Source organism: Adiantum capillus-veneris, chromosome 15, assembly GCF_014529385.1.
Source record: "Adiantum capillus-veneris isolate H3 chromosome 15, ASM1452938v2, whole genome shotgun sequence".
Lineage (NCBI taxonomy): Eukaryota > Viridiplantae > Streptophyta > Polypodiopsida > Polypodiales > Pteridaceae > Adiantum > Adiantum capillus-veneris.
In genome coordinates, this window is record NC_140945.1 from 116,495,371 (window position 1) to 116,510,930 (window position 15,560).

Consider the following 15,560-nt stretch of genomic DNA (forward strand, 5'->3'; position numbering starts at 1 on the left):
AAATGATGCAACATAAAAGACAAAGATGAGGCTCTAGATTCCAAGGGGTGCCGATAGGTTTCTAGGAAATCATATAGAAGATTGTGACAGGTTACTATCCAGGTTAGAGGCAGCCAACCTTACCTTGTCAAGAACAAAGTCAATGTTTGGGAGAAGACCTTGTTCAGCAAAGGTTGATGCAATTCAACAAATAAAGAAGACATGTGTAAGTGTCACTGAGGTACAAAGATTCTTAGGTGCATGTGTCTTCCATGTCATATGGCTATGACATTATGTGCATGTAGCTGATCCTCTTTATCAATTGCTATGAAAGAACCACAAATTTGAATGGGGAGATGTACACGTAAAATCTATGAGGAAGTTAAAGGAGTTATTACAACATGCACCAAATTTGAGAAAGGTGGATTATGCATGTGGAAGGTCTGTCATTGTGACAGTGGATACAAGCACTACAAGGATTGTATGGGAAATAGGGCAAGATGATGACAACAAGGGGCACATGTATGTGGTAAGGTTTGGAGGTAAAGTCCTAAATAATTACCAAAGAAATTATCCACAGGTGAAAGAGGGCACTATGGGGCGTAGTTACAGCATTGAAAGGTGATAAGGAATAAACTGTAATTGTGGAAACGGATTGCTTCAATCTTCTTGGAATGATTACAAGATGTTCAACGCGTGATATTACTATGCTGCACTAGATTGCATACATTAATTCCTTGAATCTAGAATTCAAGCATATTGCAGAAAAAGACAATCCAGTTGTTGCAGATAGTCTCTCTAGGGCAAGGTATGAAGATGAGAAAGAGATGATGGATGAGATTGATGATGTAGGGATAAAGTTATATACCATATCTCATGATAAAGATAACTATGTATGTTGTGCAAGTTTACTCCAAAGGTTTGAAGAGGATATGTATGAAGGAGAATGGTTTCTCATAGGTCGGTATTGGAGTACCTTGACAAAGCGGGATGCTTGGATCGAAGATCAATTCAAGAGGATACGCAAAAATTCATATGGATAATTCTTACAGGATGGTTACCCGTGGAAGCACCCCAAACAGAGAAATGGGTGGATGCATGAATAGGTGGCCCGGTTTTAACCAGTTGAAAGTTTCTTTTGGAGGCTTAAAATTTAGGGAGTATGAAACTGGTGTTATGGGCAAGAATTGTTTGAATTAAATAATCGTGTGGAGGATACAAAATCTTAAAAATCATGTGGAGGATTCAAAAACACGTGTGGAGCCCACGTCAGAACGAATGTTCAGTCGAATGTTTTCATGACTGTGACTTCTCTGTATCTTTGTGCCTTTCTCCTTCTGCGCCTTTCTCAGCTCACTCTACAGCCCCCTGTGCACGTTGCTTATCTTTCGCTATGGATAGCAACCTAAGAAAGAGCCCAAGGAATGCAGCCCGACAGGTCTCCCCCACAAAGACCCGACATTCTCCCACGAAGGTATGTCACCTCTCTCTGTCTCTCTCTGTGTTGTGTACAACGGACCTGTATGTGTAGTAGAGTACTGAGGTATGGATACATTGAGTAATGAATATGGATTTATTCCTTTTAGAGACAGAAGTTACAGCCTCCTCCCAAAATCAGCCGCTTTGTTCACCCTAAGGATGTGGAGGTGCCATTAAAGGAATTCTGCACGACAAAGGAGGATTTTCACAGGGAATATGGGTTAAGTCTTGAGGGGAAAGATGTTAGGATGTTGACAGATGCAGATATGCCCATATCTGACTGGATGAAAGTTTTCACGTGTCTTCCAGTGAAGGAGAAAAAAGTGCCGATAAAAACAGCAAGGCCGGATCACTACAAGGTACTCTACCAGCTCTAGAAGCAGGTGTACCAATCCAAACCACCAAACTATCTGCTGGGAGTCAAGTTTGCATGCAGATATGTTTATTTCGTATGCATAGGTCCGGTAAAGTGGGCTGAGTTTGCATCTGAGGTGGTGAAGAATGTGACCAATGAAGGTCACTTAGATAGGAAAAGAGAACAATGGAAGTTAGAGACTTCCCAAGTATCCACAGGAACCCCAAGTGGTTCTGCCATCTTCTTAGTAAATACCCCATCCGGAAGTACACTAGTCGGAAGTGGACTTTTTGTGACCACTCAGTCTGCGTTTAGTGTTGAAGTATCCACTTCCTTGCAAGAACTTCTTGTTGAGGTTAGAAAATCTCATGACAATGTATCAGCCGAGTGTCAGAAGGCTAAGGATTCAGTGGTCAAATCTGTTGCTGATGTGCACCGTTGCGAGGGTGCCCTTAACACCATCCGAATGCACCTCCCTGAGGATGCCAATGTACCAATAGGCTTGCTTGATAGCCTCCAAGAAAACTTTGACCAAGAAAAAGACACCCTACAGCAGGCACATGCATGCTTTTAACTCCATCTGATTGTAGTATAATACCTGCAAAGTACCATACGGTATGATTTTTCATACCGGTAGGATTATATCATATTCGGTAAGGGTAGATGACAATACCAGTAGGATGTTATCATACCAGTAGGATTATACCCTAACGATATGATTACATCCTACCAGTAGGATGTTATCTTACCGGTAGGATTTAGGATATAATCCTATCGGTATGATAACATCCTACTGGTATGGTTACATCCGACCGGTATGGTTAGATCCAACCGGTATGATAACATCCTACTGGTATGGTTACATCTGACTGGTATGGTTAGATCCAACCGGTTTGATGTTATGCTTCCAGTATAATGTTATCCTACCGGTATGATGTTCCCGTATGTTATCCTACTGGTATGATGTTATACTATCCAGTATAATAACATTATACCAGTGGGATAACATCATACCTGCAGGATGTAATCATACCGGTATGATAACATCATTATACCAATTTTCAAGCATTCATACCGATTTTATACCTGTTTGACATTGTTTGATAACAGAGGTCTCTTGCCTACAGGAAGAATTATCCAAATGCTTGGACCATGAGGAAACCTTTGGTCTCTATGTCACGTTTGTGACAGACATGATTAGTCAACCAATGCTACATGAAACCATAGTCTTGCCTACACGAGTTTCAGCTCCTGGACATAGTGTTTTTCTCATTGATGTGTGCAATGCTTGTGGTGTAAAAATTCATTATCACAATCCCTCAAGACATGTTGTTCTATTTCCTTGTTCACATGCATACCATGCATTCTGCTATGCTCACTTGGTTGAGAAAGGAAAGTGCATGCTTAAGGATTGCCCCATAGTTATTTCTGCAGAAGACCAATCCCTTCTAAAGAAGAAGCCAGTTAACCATGTTCAAAAACAGGTGAGAAAATTGTTTCAATGGGTAATCAGGTGGTTGATTTTTGTCTTCTCTGATGTTTTTTCAGAGTCAAGCTGCTTCAGAACTACTACCGGTAAAGACACAGGGAACGATGCAGTGATGCCTGCATACAAGACACTTGTGGAGGTATTGCTTGATGAAAATGTCAATGGTAATGCTGAGAAACCTGTTTCAGAAACAACAGAAGAAGAACAAAACTTTGAGGTAAAGGAGCAGAGTACGACTGGTGCTGAAGGGAAAACCCAGAATGAGGAAGACGATGTGTTGCTAGACATTGGCGTGCAGGTAACAAGATCAAAGACCCCGAGAAAACGAGGCCAACGTGGCAAGAGTAAGTTTTTTCATTGATTATGGCTCTAATAAGTGATCTTTTGTTGCACAGCTTTCTAAAGCTGATGGTTGTATAGATGTCAGGCTGGAGGGAAGTCCCGAGGAGACCCTTGCTTAGCATATAAGAAAGGCAAAAAGAAAAAAATTGAGAAGACTGGAGAGGAGAAGCCTGAAATGGAGCAAAAAAGCAAGGAAGAGGAAGAGACCCAGGGGCAGCCAGAAGAGGAGATGGACATAGAAGACACTAAGGAGATGCAGAATACCGGCACAAGTTCTCACCCTAAACCCAGAGCGTGCAAAAGATTATAGTTTGCCCCCCCTATGTTTCTTTTTATGTAACCACTTCTGAAATTAATATAACTTTCTTTCCCATTCGACGTCTCTTTCATCTTGTGCCTAATTTTTGAACATTGTGTGTTTTTATTGTATGATTTCAATGTATAGATATGTCCTAATTGCATATTTAAATTTTAGTCTTGTGTAATTTTGCATCTGCAGATATGTTTTCAGTTGAAGAATGGCGCCTTGCAGATAGGTTCAGGGCTGACAAGCAGAATGGCAGGGCTGACATTCGTGCAATATGGAATTGCGTGTTGTCTCTTGCATTGCTCGTGTTTCCTCTATGGTATAGAAAAATAAAAGAATCCCACTGATATGGCCAAGGCCACCACCTCCGTTGAGCATCCAGCATAGGGTTCTCATTTTGGACCTTAATGGATTATTACTCAAGAAATTTGATGGAAAATATGGTGAAGAATTGCCCCACTGGCCAGAAATGCGGTATGTTGTGGAAGGGGATACACAGTTTTGGGTAACGCCCGATGCAGAAGTGTTTCTGAATTTTTGTTTCAGATGGTTCGAAGTGTGGATATGGAACTGCTACGAGTTTGAGAAGCTCAAACTCACGCTAGCAACAGTGTTCACTGACCACCACAAAAGATTCAATAGAGTGGTAAGTCAGGCGCAGTGCACAAGGGCCCCTTTTAAATTGGGCGCGACAGATAAACCGGTGTTCCACAAGAATCTCAAAAATTTTCCTGACCTACCACCTGACACACTTATCTTTGATGATTCTGGATATAAGCTAATGTTTAATCCATTGGGGTCATTTCTTGTTTTTCCCAAGCTAGAAAAGCAGTCTAAAGAAGTGCGTGCCTGTTTTCTGTCAACCATTGTCATAAACTAGCTAGCACACTGGTTGTACTCTAAGGACAGAATTGAGTATACAAAGAGGACTATAATTTGTGCAGACGGACAACCTGACGACACCTATGTGCGTCGTTTTTATTGGAAATGGCGGATTGACTTTTTCAAGAAGAAAGGAACAGATTTTCTATATAAAAAGAAAGCTTCATAAAGTCTGTGAAGTGGGCGACTTTTATCTATGTATTTTTTTTGTCGATGGATGTAAATGGAGAATTACTCAGCCTTCTTGTCAATCAATGTAACAGAATTCATGTATAATACATTTACAAGCAAGTTGCATGGAAATACGTTGTCGAGAAATTTGCGGTCTTGCCAAGAGCACCGGGCTTATGGCTGTGAGAGTTTGTGAGAGAACTCAACAAAAACTATATGAAGGAGTTAAACCATAGATGCCATGAAGACTAGGGTTTGGAAAGAAGTGCAATCAAAGAAGACTCACTCTTTCTCTCTTGCATTCACACACACAAAGAAAGAACGCAAAAGAGAATGTCAAAACAATACGAAGATGAAAACATCAAGGCTATGGTCATATCGTATCATGGGTAATATGAAAGGGTTAATGGATGAGTTAATGGCATTCAATCTTGGCTGACCAAATAGGCTACGAAGTGTTCTTTGGAATTGTAGTTTTGTGCTTACCATAATATATATATTTTGTTTAGTGATTGGGATTAATTGTGTGTACAAATCCTCTTGGTTCATAGCAAGATAACTACGCTTACATCAAAAGAAAAATTATAGTCTATGAGAGGTAGTATGATGGGATCCGGTGATAGAAGTATTTCATTGAGCCTTTCAGGGCCGAAGAGAAACACTATACGTTGTTGAAAGTGTATTTTACAGCTAATCCATACGTTAATTCTAATAGATCGTACAGAGTGAAAGCGATAGAAATGATCATCATGTGAGTTATTCATCTAGGATAGTATGTGAGAAATGTAGATATGAGAGATGTGAAGAGATGAGAAGTTTCCCTCCCAAGCCCTATTCTTGCCCGTAGGCAATAAGGATACTGCGGGGAGAGATGTACCTGTAGCAAGAGAACCTAGAGAGGATGAATTACTAAGAATGAGAGAGATAGGTTTGGTTAAGGATATGAGATTAGATACATATATATATATATATATATATATATATATGTTGGATTAGAGATGAAAATGAAAACAACAAGAAATCAAGAAAACATCAATGTAGAACACATCTTACTTGAAACCCTTCGGCACCATTATTGATGGGAGAGAGAAGAAGAGGGGAGAATTCAATGTTGATTGATACGCCAAGTACAACACCTTCTTTGATTAGAGTTGATCTTCCAAGGATATCATACAAGAATGGCTAGTCTTCCTCTAGGAGAAAGTGTAGGCTTGGGCTTATGTTAATGGGGCTAAGTACAATTAGGCATTACTACTCACTCCCTCAAGAATTCCTCTCATCAATGGCTTGAATGCTTGAGTTCCTTCCAAGGAAGAAGAGATCCCCTTTTATAGGTGAAGGGAATCCACAAGGGTTTACACAAGAAGAGAGGAGCCAGTGTGAACAGGAATTGGAAAAGTTGGAAATGAGCTGTCCCTGCATGATGTGGGCAGACTGGGGTCCAGTATTTTGATCATATCTCCTCAACCATGGCTTCAAATAAAAAAGTAAAAATATGGGCAAAAACTTCAGCTCATTAGCTACGATTTTAATTTTAAAATCATTTTCCAATTCGGATTGGAACCTTGTGTAAAAAATTCATCAATATAGGGTCCATTTATGGCAGCAAAAGTCTTCATGTGGTCTCCTTAGCCTAGACTTTCATTTAATTCCAAAGGACACCTCATGCCATATGAAAGCATGACATTGCTCCTTGACAAATTTTTTTAATCATGCTTGCAATAATGCATTAAAATAAGTGTATCTTTGAAATCATGCCACCTAGTGTCCCACTAGGATTTGATTCTCTCCTAGTAGCTATTTAAAAAGAAATATAAGAAAAGTATAAAAAATACATAGAATATATATATATTGGAGTTTACCCTAGATATAGGATCTAGCTAGGGTGTGAGATGATAATGAAATAGTAGAAATAAAGAATCAATGCTTTTTGCCCCAAGTTAAAGAGGCGGAGCTATTGATGCTTTTCCCATAGTATTTTCTGATGGTAAAGTAAGGATATGTTATCCTTGAGAAAAATAATAGGATGAGATAGAAGGCTTATTATTATACTTAAATATGCATATGTACACTATAGGAAATATAATGATGTATCTAAAAAAAATACAAGATAGATCTTGTAGCATCCGTTCCCACTATGTACGTGTCACAGCACGACATCCACCCCCTCTAAACCTACACATCCTCCGGTATGTGCCACATTGTCTCTTTGTAAGATTAGACCTCTTGTACATCTTCCTTGTCTTCTTCTTCACTGGATGATTCCAGAGCTTCATGTTCACTTTGATCTTCACCTGTGTTTTTCTCTTCTTCCTCATCCATATCTTCTAGATCATTGTCTCCTCTTCTCTTAAACATTTTAATCCTTTTTCCTGCAATGGGAATCTTTACTTCTGTACCATCTAGTTCAGACAAGCTGTAAGTAGCATTTTCATGCACATGCTTTACAACATACGGTCCAAACCATCTTTTTGAGAACTTACGCATGACTGTGTGTTGGTTATCAAGGCTACTATCATACACTAAAACCCAATCACCTTTGTCAATTGCTTTGCTCCTGAGTCGATGTCGCTTATCAAAACAGTCCTTGTTTTTCAACCTTGCATTTTTGAGTCGTTCTTTTGCAGCTTCAATGTCTCCAGGTCTTCTCTCTAGCTGCCTTATACGCAGTGCAAGGAGATCTTCCCTACTAAGCCCCTCTTGCCAAGGTAGTACATTCCATGTGGGAATTGTATCCTCAATCGGCATCACTGGCTTTTGACCATACATTAGCTCCACAGGCATATAGCCAATTACTGAGCTATGTGTTGTACGATCAGCCCATAAAGCATATGGTAACAATTTTGGCCACTCACCAACTCTTCCTTCGCAAGCCTTGGCCAAAGCTTTGATGATAGGAGAATGCCCTCTTGCATTCTTTCCATTGCCTTCAGGGTTGTAAGCTGTAGTAAGAGAAAGCTTGATCCCTAATCTAGAAAAGAACTCCCTTGCTTCTTCGGCATCCAGTTCACCTCGATCTGCAGTGATTTTTCCCACACAACCATAACGGCAAATCACTTCATCAAGAAGGAATTTGCACACAGCTTCTATGGTCTTAGCTCTTAATGCTCTTCCTTCAACCTGGTTAGTTAGGTCCTCTCGTGCAAGAACCAAGTATCTCATCTGCCAGAGTCCTAAAGGCATCGTGACTAGATCCACAACCCATTTATAGTGCATGGCTAGTGGATATGTAGGGTGCAATCCATCACGATGTCGAACATTTGAATACATTTGACAAGTTACACATGACTCTACAAACTGAGATACATCTTTATACATACCCTTCCACCAGTATTTTTCTTTCAACTTGGAGAAGGTTGCCCACACACCCCTGTGTCCAGCCCATAGACTCTCATGAAACTCTTGCATGAGCTTTACTTGAGTCTCTTTTTTACATATAACCCGTTGTGGTGTAGCACCCTTTTGTTTAGGATGCTTCCACAAGTAACCATCCCTTAAAAAGTACCCATATGCTTTCCTGCGTATCCTCTTGAATTCTTGTTCAGACCAATCATCTTGTTTTGTTAGAGTACTCAAGTACCTTCCAATAGAAAGCCAATCACCTTCATAAAGATCTTTCAAGAACAATTCAAGTGAATTAGTCATGCAGACATTGTTACCTTTGACATGAGAGATAGAATAGAATTTTGTGCCTACATCATCTCCCTCATCAATCATTTGTGACTCATCTTCATACCTTGCCCTTGATAGCATATCTGCCACTGTATTGTCTTTACCTGCAATGTGCTTAAACTCGGGATTTAAGGACTTAATGTAGGCAATCCACCACAACATAGCAATGTCTGGTGTTGAGCAGCTTGTAATCATCCCAAGAAGTGGTAGACAATCTGTTTCTACAACCACACATGCACCAATTAGGTACTCTTTCCCACTTTTCAAGGCTGTAACCATACCCCATAACTCTCTCTTTATCTGTGGATAGTTTCTTTGGCGAGCACTTAGTACCTTTGCTCCAAAGCTTACCACATACCTGTGTCCTTCTTTGTCATCTTGCCCTATTGCCCATCCAATCCATGTAGGACTGGTATCTACTGTCACAATCACTGGCCTTTGACACTCATAGTCTACCTTTCTCAAAGTCGTTGCTGACTGGAGTAACTCCTTTAGCTTTTTCATGGATTTTACATGTGCTTCTGTCCATTTAAACTTTTGATTCTTTCTAAGCAGCTGATAAAGAGGATCAGCTACATGTGCCTAATGTGCATTCCAAAGAACATAGAAGACACATGCTCCCAGAAACCTTTTAACCTCAGTGATGCTAGTGCATGTTTCTTTCATTCTTTGGATGGCATCTACCTTTGATGGACAAGGTTTCCTACCATATGGCCCGCACATGTGCCCCACAATGAGCACTTCTTTGACACCAAACATAGACTTTTTCCCTGACAATGTAAGATTCACTTCTTCCAACCTAGACAAAATTTTATCACAATCATTTATGTGATTTACCACAAACCTGCGACATCCATTGAGATCCAAAGCTTCATCTTTGTCACTTTCTTCACATCCTTTGATAGGCAAATCATCAATGAAAGGCATTGTGATTTGAGGAATAAAGTCACGTAAGACCTTATTCATCCCATTCATCATATGTGCAACCGAGTTGGTTGCTCCCTGTGGCAAGGTACACATCCTTACCAAACCCAAAGGTGTCCTCATGGTTGTCAAGTCTCTGCTTTCGATTGCAAGCTGAAATTGATCATACCCTGAGTAGAGATCCCCCATTGAGTAGATTGCCCTCCCTGCAAAAGCCTCTGCAAATTCATCCACAATTGGACCTGTACCTACATTTCTAATTGTCACCTTGTTCACTGGTTGCATATCTTGGATGAAGCGTAGAGAACCATTCTTCTTTGGAACTGTGAACCACCTGTTTGAGTATGGAGCACAAGAAGGCTCCAAGATTCCCATTTTGATTTTCTCATTCAGTAGCTCTACTAACTTTGGCAAATGAGCCTTTGGAACCGGAATAGGCCGCAGATTCCAAGGCACATGAGGTACTGTGAAAATTACCATAGGAGCTACAATATAAGGATCAACACATCCTATCTCATGTGGCTCAAATGCAAAAGCCTTACCATGCTTTGAAAGCATTTCTTTGAAGCACTTTGTCTCCTCCTGTGTTAGAAACTCCTCGCAACCAATCTGCAACTCTTGAAAAGACTCCTTTGTGAAGGTATGCCCGATCTTTTTAGGATTCCGCAAACTTGGTTGTAAAGAAGCCTGTTCAATCTTTTCCCTGTTGTTGGGTGGTAAGGGTGAAGCTACTGGTTTCACCTTCTTTGCTACACTCTTGTATTTAGTTTCAACATGGACTTCTGGGCCAACTGTTTGGCTTTCTTTAAAGGCTTCTATTACTTGATACATTTCCATAGAGCAAACTTCCACAACTTCATTTTCAAGATGCAAACTAGACCTCATTATAGCATCAAGCTCACCCATAGTATCTACAAAAGAAACTTGTTCATACAAACCCAAAACATTTTCAGTAGGCTTTAGCAACCCACTCTTTTTCATGCCTATTTGTACATTATGCACATATTGCCTCTCATATCTCTTCAAATCTTCAAGTTTTGTAAAACATACTGATCCATTCCTTGTTACCAAGGAGCTCATCGAGAAAGTTTCACCTATTTTTGGATCAGGCGAGACCCTTTTTCTTTCTGTACCACTGCAATCCCGCTTTACAATGGTACTTGGCCAAAACCCATCATTTCTCTATGATCATGAAACTCTTTGCTTACCTTTGGTAGAGGATGTTCTCTGAGGTTGTCATGATTTCTTTCATGGTTTACACAGACTGTGAGAAATTGGCAGCTCGTTTACCATCTTTGCTACGTATTCTAGCATATGCTGAACCATCGTCCATAACTTTTGTTTCCATTCGAACTCCCACAATGTAGGGTTGTCCAAGGATGAGATGATATGAAGATGTATCCTGTACAAAGAAGTTTTGGTCAATATTTACATCACCTATTGTCACCTTCACACCTGGACATGCTGCATACAATTCACTGGATGAATTGTTTGCCACTTTTACCATCCAGCCATGATCTGTGTCCATCGGCCATTTGCACTTGTTGTAGAGACTCTTTGACATTATGTTTATTTCTAAACCATGGTCAATCAAGGCAACAAATGGCTCTTCAAGATCACCTACCTTGACCAAAGTTTCTGTAGTAGCCCTTGCCCAATGACTTCGTGAATAGTAACTCCTAAGAATATCTTAAACTTCTTCATCATCATTTGAGAAATACACTTGCTTCACTCTCCCACTAGATTGGTAGCATCCTACCACAGCTCCATCATTCTTCTTATTTTGCAGTTGCATCCCTTGTGTCTTCGAGGTTTCCCCTTCAACCTGTGGACGAGAAACTTCAGCAAGGGTTTGCCTCTTCATGTCAATGATCTCCTCATGGAATTCACGCTTTGCAATGCCAAGAACTTCTCCCAGAGTGAACTCAATCTTGCTATTCAAGATCCTTTCCTCCAAGACTTTCTTTAAATCTGTAGCAACCTCAATATCAGATTGTAGTTTATAAGTTGGGCCTTTTGTCTTACCTTTTGTTGGCTCTTTCTTCTTTCCTGTTGTAGACTCCTCCATGAGTACTTCAGGTGGAGATGCTCCTTTTGTTGAGGGTGTTTGAGAAGAAATTGAGTCACTTCTTCCCCCAATTCTAGAAGCTCTTTTTGATGGTCCTTCATCAGCATTCTCACGTCTGCGCTTCTCTTCTACAATTGCCTCATTTTGTTGGCATTTTGTAATGTAGGCATGCACTGACAATGAGTCCACTGGATCATTCCATCCTGTTTCTAGACGTATGCAATCACCTGCTTCATGTAGAATCTCATTTGTAAGCTTTCCCTTTTTATCTAATTGCATGACATTTGGCCAAATTTGACCATGATGGTCACTCATCTCTTCATCACAAAAATGCTCAATTTTTACTCCATAAGTAGCTGCCTCAACTGAAGAGGTGGCATGCTTAGTTGCCATATCTTCAACTAAGGTTTGCATTCCCCCCTTCCCAAAGTTAGTCCTCAAGGGTAGACCTGTCTCTCTTAAGTGGATTTTACCATCCTTAAAAAAGACAACATCTTTTGACAAAGCATCACTAAAATCATCACAATCCCTTCTTACATGGTCTGTACTATCACACCAAATACATCTATTAACAAACCCTTCTTTGGGCTGTTGTCTTTGCCTATGAAGTGGCCCTGATGGTTGGCCTTTTTCTTCAAGCTTTGCAAGCTTCACCTTCAAGTCACGCATTCCCTTCACAAGCTCATCTAGCATGGACTCATCAAACTTAGGAGCGATAAAAGTAGGCTTTACCATTTTGTCAGGAGTTGAGGTGGAAGGACTTGTAGTGTTTAGTACCATCTTGTCCCTTCTTCTTTGTTGTTTGGCAAGCAGTGAGACAACACCTTCAACCTCATTCCAGTCGGTCTTTAGTCCTTGCTCAGCATCTTTATCTAGAAGAAGAAGATCCAAATTTTCTTGAAACTCTTTATCTGCAGCTTGTAAGAAAAGATCTGTCTTTTCTGCATCTAGTGTGGCCCTTTCTGTCCTTGTGAGTTGTGCATAGCGCCGCTCAAATTCCCTAAGTAGTTCTGTTATTGATAGTCCTTGCTTTGACTTGACTACCCATTCTAAGAATGTCCTTTTGGTCACTCTCTCAGAGTCCTCCATGAAATATTCCTCCTTTAAAGCTACTTTGAGTTCTTCCCAATTTCTCCCATGCCCGTCTTTAATTGCCCTACCATGCTCCCTAATTTCTGGAGCAACAACTAACTCAAAGCTTTGAATCATCTCACCTTCTGACACGCGATGCAGCTCCATCTCCTTCACATACTCGCGTAAGTACTTGGTTACATCTTTGCCATTGAATTGATCCATTCTGTTGACGACCGCTTGTATGGCCTTCGTTGCTGAAATCTCCCTTCTTTCAGTGGCATGTTGTTGTTGCATGAACATTGCAAATGCTTGAAACATTTGCATTGTTGTTGGGTCAAAATGCATACCCTGTTGCTCAACATGATCACCCATGGTTACCCACAAACTCTCACCCTGGCAGTTTCGCGTCGGGTTCACCAAAAATATGTCGAGAAATTTGCGGTCTTGCCAGGAAAGCACCGGGCTTATGGCTGTGAGAGTTTGTGAGAGAACTCAACAAAAACTATATGAAGGAGTTAAACCATAGATGCCATGAAGACTAGGGTTTGGAAAGAAGTGCAATCAAAGAAGACTCACTCTTTCTCTCTTGCATTCACACACACAAAGAAAGAACGCAAAAGAGAATGTCAAAACAATACGAAGATGAAAACATCAAGGCTATGGTCATATCGTATCATGGGTAATATGAAAGGGTTAATGGATGAGTTAATGGCATTCAATCTTGGCTGACCAAATAGGCTACGAATTGTTCTTTGGAATTGTAGTTTTGTGCTTACCATAATATATATATTTTGTCTAGTGATTGGGATTAATTGTGTGTACAAATCCTCTTGGTTCATAGCAAGATAACTACGCTTACATCAAAAGAAAAATTATAGTCTATGAGAGGTAGTATGATGGGATCCGGTGATAGAAGTATTTCATTGAGCCTTTCAGGGCCGAAGAGAAACACTATACGTTGTTGAAAGTGTATTTTACAGCTAATCCATACGTTAATTCTAATAGATCGTACAGAGTGAAAGCAATAGAAATGATCATCATGTGGGTTATTCATCTAGGATAGTATGTGAGAAATGTAGATATGAGAGATGTGAAGAGATGAGAAGTTTCCTTCCCAAGCCCTATTCTTGCCCGTAGGCAATAAGGATACTGCGGGGAGAGATATACCTGTAGCAAGAGAACCTAGAGAGGATGAATTACTAAGAATGAGAGAGATAGGTTTGGTTAAGGATATGAGATTAGATACATATATATATATATATATATATATATATATGTTGGATTAGAGATGAAAATGAAAACAACAAGAAATCAAGAAAACATCAATGTAGAACACATCTTACTTGAAACCCTTCGGCACCATTATTGATGGGAGAGAGAAGAAGAGGGGAGAATTCAATGTTGATTGATACGCCAAGTACAACACCTTCTTTGATTAGAGTTGATCTTCCAAGGATATCGTACAAGAATGGCTAGTCTTCCTCTAGGAGAAAGTGTAGGCTTGGGCTTATGTTAATGGGGCTAAGTACAATTAGGCATTACTACTCACTCCCTCAAGAATTCCTCTCATCAATGGCTTGAATGCTTGAGTTCCTTCCAAGGAAGAAGAGGTCCCCTTTTATAGGTGAAGGGAACCCACAAGGGTTTACACAAGAAGAGAGGAGCCAGTGTGAACAGGAATTGGAAAAGTTGGAAATGAGCTGTCCCTGTATAATGTGGACAGACTAGGGTCCAGTATTTTGATCATATCTCCTCAACCGTGGCTCCAAATAAAAAAGTAAAAATATGGGCAAAATCTTCAGCTCATTAGCTACGATTTTCATTTTAAAATCGTTTTCCAATTCGAATTGGAACCTTGTGTAAAAAATTCATCAAAATAGGATCCATTTATGGCAGCAAAAGTCTTCATGTGGTCTCCTTAGCCTAGACTTTCATTTAATTCCAAAGGACACCTCATGCCATATGAAAGCATGACATTGCTCCTTGACAAAGGTTTTTAATCATGCTTGAAATAATGCATTAAAATAAGTGTATCTTTGAAATCATGCCACCTAGTGTCCCACTAGGATTTGATTCTCTCCTAGTAGCTATTTAAAGAAAATAATAAGAAAAGTATAAAAAATACATAGAATATATATATATTGGAGTTTACCTTAGATATAGGATCTAACTAGGGTGTGAGATGATAATGAAATAGTAGAAATAAAGAATCAATGCTTTTTGCCCCAAGTTAAAGAGGCGGAGCTATTGATGCTTTTCCCATAGTATTTTCTAATGGTAAAGTAAGGATATGTTACCCTTGAGAAAAATAATAGGATGAGATAGAAGGCTTATTATTATACTTAAATATGCATATGTACACTATAGAAAATATAATTATGTATCTAAAAAAAATACAAGATGGATCTTGTAGCATGCATTCCCACTATGTACGTGTCACAGCACGACAACGTTGTATTCTATATTTGAAGTATCTTGCAAATAAAAGGAGAGAGAGAGAGAGAGAGAGAGAGAGAGAGAGAGAGAGTCTGATAACGGTATTATACTGGGCAGTGACTGGTATGATACTGAGAAGAGAGAGAGAGAGAGAGAGAGAGAGAGAGAGAAAGAGAGAGATTCGGATACAAAGAAGTGACTTGTATGATACCGGTATGATTCTTTCAAGTGACTGGTATGATACCGGTATGATACTGAGAAGTGATCGGTATGATATTGAGAAGTGACACACACACACACACACACACACACACACACACACACACACACACACACACACACACACACACACAGAGTCTTATACTGAGAAGTGACTGGTATG